This window comes from Pithys albifrons, chromosome 1 (genome assembly GCF_047495875.1).
Source record: "Pithys albifrons albifrons isolate INPA30051 chromosome 1, PitAlb_v1, whole genome shotgun sequence".
Taxonomy (NCBI): domain Eukaryota; kingdom Metazoa; phylum Chordata; class Aves; order Passeriformes; family Thamnophilidae; genus Pithys; species Pithys albifrons.
The window spans coordinates 75,626,928-75,641,184 of NC_092458.1; positions in this window are offsets into that span (position 1 = coordinate 75,626,928).

Sequence of the window (14,257 nt, forward strand, 5' to 3'; positions counted from 1 at the left end):
CGTATTTTCCTTCTCTTGGTTGACTGCCGTAAGCACTTCAGTTTGACAACTCCCATGGCTCTCAGAGAATCGGTGGAGTTACACCACAGTAAAATTGGAGAGGCACAAAGGAGACTCCAGCTTTTTTTACTGACTGCTGTAGAAATTTAAAGTAACTAGTATCAAAAAGATCCTTCTCTCCCTGTTGCAAGTATGAACTGTTGTCAGGATGAAAGCATAAGAAGCTAGTTTTAAACTGAGTTTTTTCTGTGAAGTCTACAAGTGATTCAACAAGACAGATATTCAAATTACACTAGTCCAGCTTGTTCTTACCCAAATCCTCATCCTTTGCACTTCCCATTACTATGCTGGCACCTTTACTATACCCAGTAAAATCAATTGTAAAATTCCATTCATAGAAAAGACCAAAGCCACTTCTCAGAGAAGTCCTTCTCTTTCTCTATCCTAACTTATATATCCTTTCCCTGGCAAACTTCTGGGCTTTTGAGGACAGTGATGGGTCCTGTAGTGCCTGTTCCAGAAAGATTTCCACAAAGTAAAACCATACAGTCTTTCAGATTCTTTCTGCCATGCCAAAACATACCTCTTGCCTCCTTCTCTGGGTGTGCTTGTGGAAGAAACATACAGGCTCAAAACACTACCAAAGAAATGAGTACTTCATATAGATAGGCACAAAACATTCTGAAGTTCTCTGCCCCTCAGCTGATGTCTGCAACTGAGCAGTCTATGATATCTTCAGAGTGTGAGAGGTTTGTTGAGGATGATCTGGTTTCACCATCTGTCTTTCAAAAGAGAGAAATTTAATAATCTAAGAAATGAAAGGCAAATGGCATGAGAAATCCAGTCAAATCAAAAGTCTAGGTTGATCCAAAAAACGGATACAAAATTATCAACTCAGTGAAATGGTAGTACTATGGATCCAAACATAGATGGTGAGGATTTCTATAGATGAGCCACATTTTGTCACAGTTCTTAGCTATGTGAGCAAGCTAATAATCTGAAGAAGAAATTTTTACACTGCTACCAGATTCCTTTTGTTTATTAGGGTAGAAGGATTAAGTCTGTACTATTTAATGCTGGAGTTGTGCATGAGAAAGATCATGCAAAATTTCAGCAGCAAAGCAGAAATTACTTGTCACACACACAAAAAAAATTAGCAGGTTTTGCTAATAAGATTCATGAGTAGCATCTGGAAGATCTTAGAATGGCTTGGGGTAAAAGGAATCTTCAAGATAATCTAGTTCCAATCCCTTTACCATTGGTAGGGATACTTTCCACTAAACCAGGTTGTTCAAAGTCCTGTGCAGCCTGGTCTTGAACACTTCCGGGGATGGGGCAAAAATGGGTTTATCCTCTGTTTTGAAACTTGCAGCATATAGACCTTGACACTACATCAGATCTGTGAAGGTTTACCTTGTCTGATCTCAGAAGCTAAGCAGGGTCAGACCTGGTTAGTATTTGGATGGGAGACCTCCTGGGAATACCAGGGGCTGTAGGTTCTAGTCCTGAGGACTTCACTGTCACCACCCAAGCTCGCTCGGCCGTGGCAGGTGAACCTTAGGAGTTAACAGGTGGGGCCAGTTTCATGTACGCTGTGCCTCACCGACAAAAAAAACAAAAACAAAAACAAAAAAAAACCAAACAAAACAACAAACTCCATTGCACAGACTCAAAGGATACACCCACATGGGTAGAGCACTTCCCAAAAGTCTTCATTCGCAAAGCCTAGCATGATGATGATTCATACAGAGATGTGCGTATCACATGCTGTTCTGGGGGGTCTTACATGGACGGTTCTAATATGTGTGTCTGTACATGGCTTTGTGTTCCCCTGTTAGACCAAACACAAAACTTCAGCCACTTTGTCACATTCCTTGGTTTATTTTGATAACATTCTTTTACTTGTAATAGAGATTTCAGAAAAAAAAAAAAGTTGTTTCTTTTTTAATAAAGAAGAAAGTATTCACTGTATATAGGAAAGACATTCTCTGTAATTCTTTATTATGTTCTCAGTTTTTATTAGCACTAGGAAATATAACTTGCTAGTGATTCTGTAAGTTTGAATTACCCATTATCATGGGTTTCAGTGGCTACAGAAAATATCTCCTTTAGCACGACTCAGTGGAGGTTGGGACTAGAATTTTGCTATGATACAGAAGGAAGAACAGAGTTTGGGTTTGGGATTGTTTAGGCATTTTTCCTTAATTTTTTGTTAGAAAAGGGCACATGGGATCTTTCTGTCTCAGTAATAAACAGGTTCTTGTAATTTTTGTTAAAGTTTATAGTCTTCTTGTAAATAATCATTGGCCTTCTGAAATTACAAACTCTGTTACTTACTGTGTCTCTGAAAAATGGTCCTACAGTGCTATCTTTGAAGTCCATGGTATAAATTCATGTGCAAAAGCTAGTGGTTAATAGAGTAAGGATGGAGTTCATTTTATCCTGTTTCAGTGATCTCAAAGTGCAAAGTCATTATCTAGAGTCATCCTAGGGGACTCCATGGTCACTAGAATCGATAGCAAAAGGCACTTGAGGGGGTGAATCTCACCATCTTCAAGAGCTTCTTTCTGAAAGGCCACATCACCCTGCAGAGCTGCTTACCCCTCCATAACAGGGAAAGCAAGGAATGGGTTCAGCCATTTCAAAGTGGCTCTTAAAATCAATGAATGGATCATTTCACAGCTCTGATGCACAAAAGTGCAGAAAACCATGCTATGGACAGATGTTTTTATTGAACTTTTTTGCTTGTTTGCCCAATATTCTTTTCTTTATTGGCCCAAAATCTTTTCTTTCCCTTCAGGAAAACCAGCAAGGGTTAAAAGCTAGAAAAACTATAAGAAAAGAACAGTAAAACCTGAGAGGCTTTCTGGTGGCTGTACCACCTACACCAAAACTGCCCAGGCCACTGCGGAGATCTGCACTGCACATAGATCTAGGAAATATACTTTTAGATATGAAAAATAGCAACAGTAAAAACATACTGAAATTATTCACATATCCTCAGGTTCTCCTGCAGAATCACATTATCTTGCCTGTCAGACGAGAACTGGAGGCAGATGTATGGCATGGCTCTAAACAAAGCAACAAACAGAAGCCCTGTCAAATCCATGATGCCATTCCAAGGCCTTGAATTCACTGAGTCTTTTTGCATAAATTGTTTCCTCTTGGGTCAGTGCATGGCATGTCACACTCCATGTGAGGAGCTGGGATAAGACCTTGTCATTCTATTGTCTTGGCCTCTTCCAAAGAATCTCATTATGAACCTGAAGAGCTCAGCTAATGGAGTTTAAAGTGACAGTGTCTTTTATAGTGCAATAAAGGCTTTTAAGATGTACTTCAGGGGCTTCTAATTCTCTCAGCAACACAGTAAATATAATGAACGTTAAAATTATCCTTGCAGATGTTGTGGTGTCAGTAACAATAACAAAATCTCAGCACGGCACAGGACCAAAATAGCATCTGGGATTTTGATTCACTCAATTTAATCACACAGTGCTTGAGCATTTATGGTTTTACAGTTTTTGTTTATTGATTTACAGTATTTTAATGAGATTGCTGTGAAAACATATATGCTGAACTGGTACTTATATGGGACACATACCAATGCCCATCACTTCCCTCATTGCTTTCTACAGTGTGCTAATTTGCAGCCCTCTGGAGCTCACAGGAAGATTTAACATTAAACAGCCTGCTGCCTAGTATGAGGGGAAGGACATGACTAATAACTGTTTCCCAAGCCCATCAAAAGATCATGAAACTGTCTAAGACTTTGTGATAAGGGAAAATAAAAAACACAGAGTGAAGTCATTTATATTTCTGCTGATTTAAAACCAAGTGGGGAAGTATTAACAAAGCAACACACTGATCTATCGGCCACTGCTCAGGCAATTTTCAAAGCATTCAGAGTATAAAAGTCATTTGTTGCTTTGTGGCCTACACAAAGGTGCCAATAGTTACAAATTTGTGAGCAAGAGGCCACAGGCAAGAAAATATTTCCCATATCCATGCACTGCAGCACGTACACACATGCAGTGAAGGATTTGTCATGTGTAAGTTTGCCATCTAAAAGTTAGGCAGCTGCCCATGCTGGGAAGCAGTTCACATATCAGTGACTTCCATGTCAGGTGATGATTCACACTACCTACTAAAATGTCACCCAAATCTCACATAAAAGTACCCCTGCCTACCTCTTGTTCTCTCCCTCCCTTTAGCATCTCCATTGGCTCCAGCAGGAGCCCAGCTATTTCCTGAGGCTATTCTTCATTTTTGGATGAGTGAAAAAGTTGGGAGAAATGAATTCCAGCTTTGGGCAGCAGAGAGGCAAAAAGCTGAGCAGATATGAAAAATGAAATACTCTATAGACTTTCCTGCAATGTACTCTTCCCGCTCGGTGATCAGAAACCCAGGCTAAATTGAACAGAAGGTCTGGCTTTAGAAGATGTCATGCTGCCACCTCTCCAGAAGGCCATCTTTAGTAACCCCAGGATTTCCCACAGGATTTATGAAATAAGTACTCAGGGTGATCTGTGGCCCCTGCCTAGAGAAGGACAAAACTGCCAGGGCTGTGCTTACCACCATCACCACTGCTGTTCCCAGTCCCTGTCAAAAACAACTCTTGTGAATGACTGCATCAAAGACAGAAGGCAAAAATTCTGCTGGGAAGATTATTTCATTTCTGAGTGCATGCAAATGATGGTTTGTCAACCTACCCTATGGGAATATTCTTTTGCCTGGAGTCTCAGACACCTCTCATCATGACAGACACTGTGAAAGCCAGGGTTTTCTAGAAGACTTGTCAGTCATTGCCCCATGATATTCATGATATGACAGAGCATAACAACCTCTGTGCTCTCAGCAGCACCCATCACATGAGCCATGAACCCTTCCTCACACTGATAGAAAGTTGACCCCCGGGTGTTGTCAGTCAGTGTAACTCCCTGGCAAATACAGCAATTGCTGCCAGCTGGACAAGTGGCTGGACTCGCACTGTGCTTGGGAAAGGCAGGGAACACACAGGAGCAAAGAAAGACCCTGGCATTAATTTTTGAGCAAGAGACATTTTAGTTAGAGTGAATGGCTGTCCCTTACATTGCTGGAAATATTTGCTTTCTCTCTTCCAGCATTCTTGGCCAGATAGCAGCTCTGAGTCACACTTTTCCTTTTATACCATTGTCCTTTACAACTTTCAAGTCACCCAGACTTACCATGTGTTACACCCCAGTCCCAAAGTCTCAAGATTTACCTGGTGTACATTTTAATTTTAGGCTTCAAGAGATTTTGCCTACACAAACTCTTGCAAAGCCTTTTGATTCTTTGATACCTTGACTTCATGTCCAGAGAAAAACTACAGATTTTTCTCCAAGAGATTTCTTTTAATTGGGTGAGAAAAGAGGCATTTTGGCAAAAAGGGTTTCACAGAGATAACATGGAACTCCACAGAAGCATTGTAACACATTACCAGGACTAACAAGCATTGCTATACCAGAGAACTTTTGTTACACCCAGCAAACACAACTTCAGTGAGGTACAGAGAAGAAATGTTTAGGTTACCCACAGGAGGAAGAAAATAGTAAAGGAAGAGAGATTAAGAAAAGAAAGAATACAGAGAAAAAAAATCATAGTCACCACTCAGAAGGTCACATGTTGACAGCTTCACAAAGAACAGGCCAGGAGCTAATAGAGACCTCCCACATGCCTCATTGTAGACTTGGTTACTGTGGCCCCTCCCTCCAGGTGGGACCTTTGGTTCCCAGACCACTCCCGGTATCCTTACCCAAACTGGGGAATGCTGCAGCCAGTGAGAGGCTCCAGAGGCTGTGGTGTGGGTGGGTTGCCAGGTGGACCTTATTGACTGACAGGTGCTCCAGTGGCCTTCATGCAATGTGGCCAAAACCCTGCGGCCATCCTGGATGACCATGTGATACACACACATGCACAAGGTGGTTCTGACCCATTAATAAATTATCTGGGGTGTAACACCTTGGCAGGCTGAAATTTCCCTGCCTCTGCTTGATCTGGTACTCCTTCAGGGACTTCAATCACAACCTTCTCTTCTCTTTGTAATTTTAATGCACACTTTGTGCTCTGGCCTAAGAGTTTGCTATGTGTAGTGGGAGATATTGGACTAAATGAAGCTTCTTCTCTCTGCAATGAATATGTATTCAGAGCACTATTTTTTCTTGTGCTTGTTCAAAGTAGTCAACAGCAGGAGTAAAGTGCTTTTTACTCCTTCCCAGATTAAATCTGCACTTTCTTTAGTACCACTTTCTAAGGAAGGTTTGCTAGTGGCATCAGCTGATCCAGTTTGGCATTGCTCAATGAATCAAGAACATTACTATTAATATGCCAACTGCCAGAGAAGCAAAATATGTTTGTATGCCATTCTCTGGGGGTTTCATCCATTCAAATGGCAACTCCTTAGCTGATAATTCAGTATCATCAGACTTTCTGCTTTAAAGGCAATGATTCACTTTCACATTTTATTTCTTTCTGTCATGTAACAAACAACAGTTCATTTGTATGCTGCTCTGTGCAGGTAACGTAACTAAACAACCACTTTGGTAAGAAGAGAAAGCAGGCATGTCAAGGAATACAAGAAATTTCAGATTATTTAGAGTTCTCATTATTCTTTTTTTTCTTTTTAAAAATGTCAATGCCTTTACTGTAAAAAGGGAAACAAAAGGAAATGTCAGTTCTTACCATGAACAAAGCATAATTTGCTTCAACTATGAGTTTTACCATTATTTCTTAGTCAGAACATCCCATGAACAATAAATTTCGGTATCTACCGACACTGGCAATAAAGGGCACCACAGGCAGAGCATTTATTTCAGTCAAGCACTGTGTATTCTTAAGCTGCCAAAAATGAGGTTTGTCAGAAAGAGCAGTTGGAACACTAATGACAGCTACATACTGATATAACACAATAAGCATCTCAAGAAAAAATTTAAATATATTTCAAAATAATTCAAATTGTTACTATGTTCACTGGGTCTTGCATTTTCCTAAAATAGTTCTATATTGAAAGCTCTTACAATTCAGCAAAGGAAATGAGTTGGTGGATGCAAAAAGCTGGGTTCTTTTTATTACCAAAACCCAATACTCCTGAGGATTTTAATGCTTGAAAGAAAATAGTAAGAAACACTGTTTCTTTTTAGTTTTCTTTTTTTTTTGGGGGGGGGGAAGGGGGTCGGCTTTACATATACAAATATTTAGCATCCTGCATACTGTTTCTAAATATACACTTGCTTTGATGTCTCAGTGCTGGGACCTAAATTCTTTGCTGATTCATAGCTTGTCAAATCAATGCAGCAATTGAATGTAAACTATTATGTTTTAAAGACTTGTCTAACCCAGTCTTGTAAAGTTAGCTCTGTGTTAATGTGAGAAAATTATATTGTATCCTGGTTAGTCTCTTACTTATTCTAAACTATCTTACCCATGATAAATGAGGCTGGGGGACATATTCCCACTTACAGTTGAGCTTTTTGAGGTGGAATTCTAATCTGGAGAACGATACTAAGAGCACATCACCATAGATCTTTTTTTTTCTTTATTTAAGTTTTCATATTCTTTTTCTAAATAATAGGGGAAATTGGTGATTTCTTTGGGATTTTAATCCAGAAATCTTTTAAAAATATAATTTGATAGTTAAGGGTCATGTAGTAATAACTTAAGTGAGCCATTCATGACCAACCCACCGTTCCCACCATCTTCATGAAGAAACCTGCAAAACACTAGTCTCCAAAGATCAGGGTGTCCCAAGCAGCTTCTGTGACTAGTCTCCTCTCGGCACTGGGTGATCTGTGCAATATTTAAGGACGTCTATGAAAGGAAGAATCATCAGCAGATTCAGGAGACCAGTCTCAGGAGGAAGTACTAGGTATGACTTTTTAAGCCTTTTTGGTGAAATTACACAATTGCTACTCACAGCTTAATAGGAGAATCACTACTTATTTTGTTTTCATTGAGATCTAATTGTCATCACTTTCCGATATTTCCTTGAAAATACATTTTCAGCTCCAAAGACAGAAGAAAGAGTGTTTATATAATACCTATAGTTCATCAAGTCACATCAGAAGATGCAATGAAAGTGCTGATTCTTCAAAAGCAGCATTTCACATAGGAATACACGAAGCTTTGCTTGAATTTCACTGGAAGAGGTTCCTTAGCTCCAGGAGAACACTCTTTCCCACTGTTAGAGCTGTTCCAGACTGTATGTATACTTAAATATTCTTGCCCTGAGAGAGACAGAAATACAGTGATTGACAGATAGGAAAAGAGGCTGCCCCTAAAATCCAGTGGCTAAAGCAGTTATATCAGATGTTGAAAAACTTGATCTCAGAGGCCAGTTCTGTCAGACAGCTTACTGCAGATGTCATATGATAGGGAAAATTGTGTATCGTATATAGTAAAGTACACTTCAGAAGATTTTATTTCCTCCCCTAACTTGTCACTCAAACATTCCATCTTAACTTAAATCCATCACAAAGTTGTCCAACTCTTTTAATGGTGTGTGGGAGAAGTTAGGTTACAAACCAATAAAAAATTATTTTTGTAGGACTTTTGTAGAGGGAACGTACCATCTACAGATATTTTGAGGCAAATGCTGACATTTGGTTCACCTATTTAATCATAATATGGATGGATTTTAAAATAATAAAATATTCAGGTAGAAAACAAAGGTGGCCACTGTGAAATACATTTCATTTATGGTTTGAAAACCACTCACGTATTCTTAGGGACACTATGTTATTGAAAATTTATAAATAGCTATCATTTTAACATGCCAGCTTTAAAAAAATGCCACTACTATTAATACATACATTTGTAATGTTTCTGGGGATCACAGCTGGCCCACCAGAATAAATATGGCTCTCATGTTTCCTTCTTTCTGGCTGCCTGCAGTAACTGGTGGCTTGTTTTGTTGTCTTTTTTTGTTTATTTCAGAAAGCAATGAAACTATTAAATACCATTGCTGGACTCCAGTGTGAAGCGGAAATGAACCATTACCAGCGACCAAAGGATGAGGACAGGGGGAAGGATCACCTTCCCTCCAGCAGCAAAAGAAAAGGCATCATTCCTTCCACTTCTCCTGCTAATTCAGGTCTATCCATAAACATTCCTGTGCACACATGGTGGAAGGAAATTGGACAGAAGTTGTGAAAGCAGGTGGAGGAGCCACCACTGAGTCTGGCAAAGCTTCTGGGCTAAACTCAGGTGCGCTGATACCTGTGTCCAGCCCCATGAACAGCCAGGGTGTTATTGAACTCCCTTCCCTTACCCAAGGGTCATCCCAAATGCCTCACTTAAATGGTTACCATTCTTCAGTCTTTGCTTAAAGAGTTGGTTCACTCTAATTATTGCATTTTTTAACATATGAAAGATGACTATTCACACATATACAACCATGCCTACTCAAATACATGTGTATGCAAGTGTGTGTGTGTATATATATCCATGTTAAATATATACACAAGTAAAACAAATTCACACATATATATAGTCTCTTGCTGTCAGCTGAAAGAGGGAAGAATATGAGACCCAAAACCCACTGGCTCTGTATTTTGTCTCTGAACTCTCCAACAAGTGTTTCCACAGAAAGGCATGTGCTCTCTAAAGTATCAGAACATGAGACCATAAGAGTCCTGTATTCAGCAGAGAGCAAGCTAATAAATAATGGTTACATTTCCACACTTGATAAAACAGCCTTTAATTTGTGTTTCTGTCCTTAGTATATACATACTCTTAACTGTAAATGGGAATTCCTTTTTTTGAATTGAAAACATGAAACCAGAAAAAAAACTTTGCATGTTAAATACCATAAATTATTGTGCTTCATTATTGTGAAATTAAAAAAAAACACACCAAAGACTGAAGCAAAAGGAGAATAATAGCATTGTATATACATGCATTCATTATAAAAGTGGAAATTGTGTCCTGAATCTCAGAAGGCTTCATATAGCTTACACAACACAATCTGTAGCCTGTGTATCTCATAGGAATTTATATTGTATTCCATTTCCATGAAACAAAATAGGGAGTTGCAGACAAGATTATTATTCAATAAAGAAGGGGCCTTTTCCTTTGGATTCATTAAAAAACCCAATGATAAGCAATATGATTTTACTCTTCTGAACATCATATTAAACAGACCAAAATGTACAATGTGATAGAAAAAAATAATTAAAAACCAACAACACCTAGAGTTCACAGATATACAGCAAACATGAGCAGTGAAGCAGAAAGTTATATCACTTAACAATATCCACTTTATGCTCTTTCACCCACAGGTCCTCACCTAACCATCAGTACAAGTATTTCTTGCAACAAACTGCTCCATATAAATCTATGCACAACTCTGGCTGTCTGCAGCCACGGAAGAGTGCAAATGGTGCAATTCTGGGAGGACCTAAATTAGCTCACAGAAAGATAGAGCCTCCTTTGTCATATGCATTAATGTGTACAACTTGTATATTTGCAGAACAAACACTGTACATACAAAAGAAAATCCCCAGTGACATTCTCCATACTCTTTCGCTTATTAACGACTTTTGAAAGAGCACCTGATATCCATAAAAAATAATTTAAATGCATGTTGCACATTAACATGTCCTGAGTATACTCAGGATATTGCAGTCTGTCAATTTCTGTGTAATGGCTTCACATTTTTGAAAAGAAATTAATCAATAAAGAAAGGTGAACAGATAAAATAGTTTCAGAGAGACATCAACATTTCAAACCCCTTTCCTAGCAGAAAATCATGAATGGAAATGAAAATTTCATAAAAAATTCAAGGCCCTGGAATCTAGACCTGTCTGGAATTTCATACTGTCAAGCTATAAAGAAGCAGAAATCCTGCCCTATTTTAAACACATTTTAACTCTTATCAGCACATAGTAGTAGGAAAGGCACCCTACAAAGAAAAAGTAAACCCCTATCTATTATCTGATATCGGTGGTCTATGCTGTGTGATCTATTATCTTTCCCCCTATAATGTACTACAACTGTGTTGTGGAGGATACTAAAAGTGTTCCATATAATTTTATATATTATTACAGGAAAGGAAGTGAGGAAGAATCCCTTGTGAGCTGCTTAAGAATTTTCTTTAATTTCTTTTACTTTCCAGTCTACATTCTGTGGATTTATTCTTTACTAAAGTACTTCTAGCTGCTTTGTTCTGGTAAAATCAACTCAGGTCTTGGCAGTACCATAGAACAATGCAAGATTTTAACCTGAGACTACCAGATATTCTGAAGGGACTAAAAATGCTACTGAGATTTTGTTGAATCTTGTAAAAAAAAAAAAAACAACAAACAAACCAAACCAAACACAGACACACACAGACACACACAGAAAGAGGATTTTATGTCTCCTCTAGAGACAGACTTTAATAGATTTGGTGTCAGTGGGAAGCATGTGCCATCTCTCCAACTGTATAAGTCATTATGCAGAGCTATTAAGATACTAAATATTTCAGCATTTGGAGAAAAGAAGCTGGGTTGTTTATTTTCATTGTGAAAAGTCATTGAAAAGAAAGGAAGGTAAAGTATCACTATCTTGGCCAAGAAGGCTAACTAACAGATGGCTCAGTGTAGATGTGGAAAATACATTGAATTACTTGCTTAGGCTGAAGAAGGAAGCTTTCATCAGAGCAAGGCACTGACTCTGCTATATCATGATCTTATCCTCCATTTTCACTGTTTCCTAAAAAAACTTGCATCTTCTGGGGTGTTCAAAGTGAATGAGTTTACTCCAAATATTTTACATTTCTTCTGTAGCTTTTTTACTCCACTGGAGATCTAGGTATGATGGTTTAACTTTGAGGGAAATGCTGAGTGTTCTATTACTGCATAATGAGTTGACACAAAATAATCTCAGTGCCAAATATCACCTTCTTGCCTGAATGAAGGCACAGAAAAAAAACCCCAGGTGTTGGGACTCTGGTTCTGGACTACCATCCAAGAGACACATGTTGAAATGCCAGATATTTCTTTGGGTTTTGTGGTTCTGGCAAGCCAGGTAATTTCTCTGTACCTTAGTCATTCATCTACTATATGGAAATCTGTTTAAGTGTGCTCCTGTGATAATGGAGACCATCTTTCTTCCACATTCAGATGCCCTAAATTTCATCCACATCTATTTGTCCATCTGTCCTGTGTTCCCTATTGGCAACTCATTCCAAGCCCATGGGATGCAACAGACTCGAGCTGGAGGTAAGGTGGTCTGTAGTGAGCAGCACGCCTTGCATGCCTTACACAGTGGGCCTATAAGTACATCTTGAGCTGCTACTCAGCTATTTCATTACATGCAAAAAATAAAATTTCAATTTTACACAGCTGTGTCACATGTATATATATTTGGACTCAGATATAATGTGAAATCTGCCCAGAAAACCGTCATTTTCTCCTCACAGCAGCACTCTGTGTAGGAAGAAAAAAAAATATTGTTTTACACCCAACATGGTACCTTTCCAAAATCATAAGATCCCAATTGTATTTTCTTGAGCTGCCCTCTGTTTCCTCAGTTTCCTTTCTATAACAATGATCCAAATTTTTCTGTCAGTGTAATTACACTAACCTAGTTAGTGGTCAGCACTTTCTTTTCAGTTCCCTCTGCAAGCTGCAATATGAGCAGTTTGTCAAAATTCAGAGAACTTCATATTCAGGTGGCAGAGGAAGCCAAGTCTTAACATTTCAAGTACATTTAAATGTGCATTCAAGCAGTGGCATGGAAATCAGTAAAGCAGCTACTAATGGTCTGGTTCCAAAAACAAATGTTCATTTGGATGGTAAGTGACCTTAGACAGAGAGAAAATGCAATTTTGGCTGCCAATACAAAAAATAATAATTATTATTAGTGCCATATAGAGGTTATAATCAATTATATCTTTCATTTGCTCAATTCAGTTACACTGTAACCAACTGAACCTCTGTTTTGAATAAAGAAAGGAGTATAGTGGGTTTTACAAAAACTGCCTCATGTACAGTTCATTTAGCTTGTGCTATTAATATCACCTTGGTGACTGGAATGATGGAGCTTGTTCCTGACATGATGTTTTTTTGCTTTTGCCTTATTAGCCTAAAGTTTTCCAAAACACTTTTACCAGGAGAGGAAGTATCTTTCTTCTGGACATTAAATTAAACTCAGTTCACATCAGATAACATGATCACTTTAGCCCATGACTAGAATATAACCCAATTCTGCCATCTTAATTTATAATGAATAGGAACTTATTCTTTAAATAGTAATCAACTGCTGCATATATATGCTTACAAATATGTATTATGAAATTTATTATGATTTTATTTTTGTAACACCCCTTAACCAAATTGTTTAAGTCTATTATGCCATACACTGCAGAAATTTGTAGAAAATTATCCATTTCCCCAAAATGCTTTGAATCTTAAAGAAGAGTGACCACTAAGAGAAACTTAGTATTTCTATCACAGCAGTACCACTTTGTTCTTTTTTGGACATCAATCTTAGAAAGGACAGATACTGGCCACTTGACAGTCCTCTTAAAATAAGCTGAAATCACTGTGTCAAGAAGACAAAGTATATTTGGTTGCAAGTCTAAAGAAGAAAAAGTTAACAAATAATATTTAACTCCCAACCTTAATCAGTTTTTCAAGTCTCACTGACAGAAAAGCTGAGTCTGATATGCAAAAACTGAATTTTCTATTTCTAGATGGTTTTGGAACTGTGTCAGTCCTGTTCCCTGTGCTTTTCTATCACATACAATGAGATGGCTGGTTTATTATGTCTTTTTCAGGATCAAGCTTTTTTATGCCTACAGCCCAAAGGAATAAAGGGAGCTTTTGACTGTAATTAGAAAGGAATTTATAATGACTATGGGATGGGCAACTGAGGAGCGGGCGATTGAAGATGGAGTGGAGCATGTTGGGGGGATCACGCAGAATAGCTGAAAACAGGCATTCAGAAGCAAGAAAGTGACGTTAGAGAGGAGAGAACAGTCCACACAGGAAAACCAATGAAGTGGTTTAATCACAGGCTTTGAAGGAATGTATGTAGTTGACACTGAGTGAACTTGCAATCAAATCAGAGAATCCTTCCCTCCATGGTCTTCTTTACTTGAACTTTTGAAGGAATGAATAGTTTTGAAGCATGGATGAATGTAGTGAAAGCATGAGAAGGCTGCAAGACAAAGACCAGGTCCCATTGAAGGCCTGTTCTTGTATATCCATCTACCTTCATGAGAGGGTTAAAGCTTATGCAGTTCTCTGCTTTTCACTGA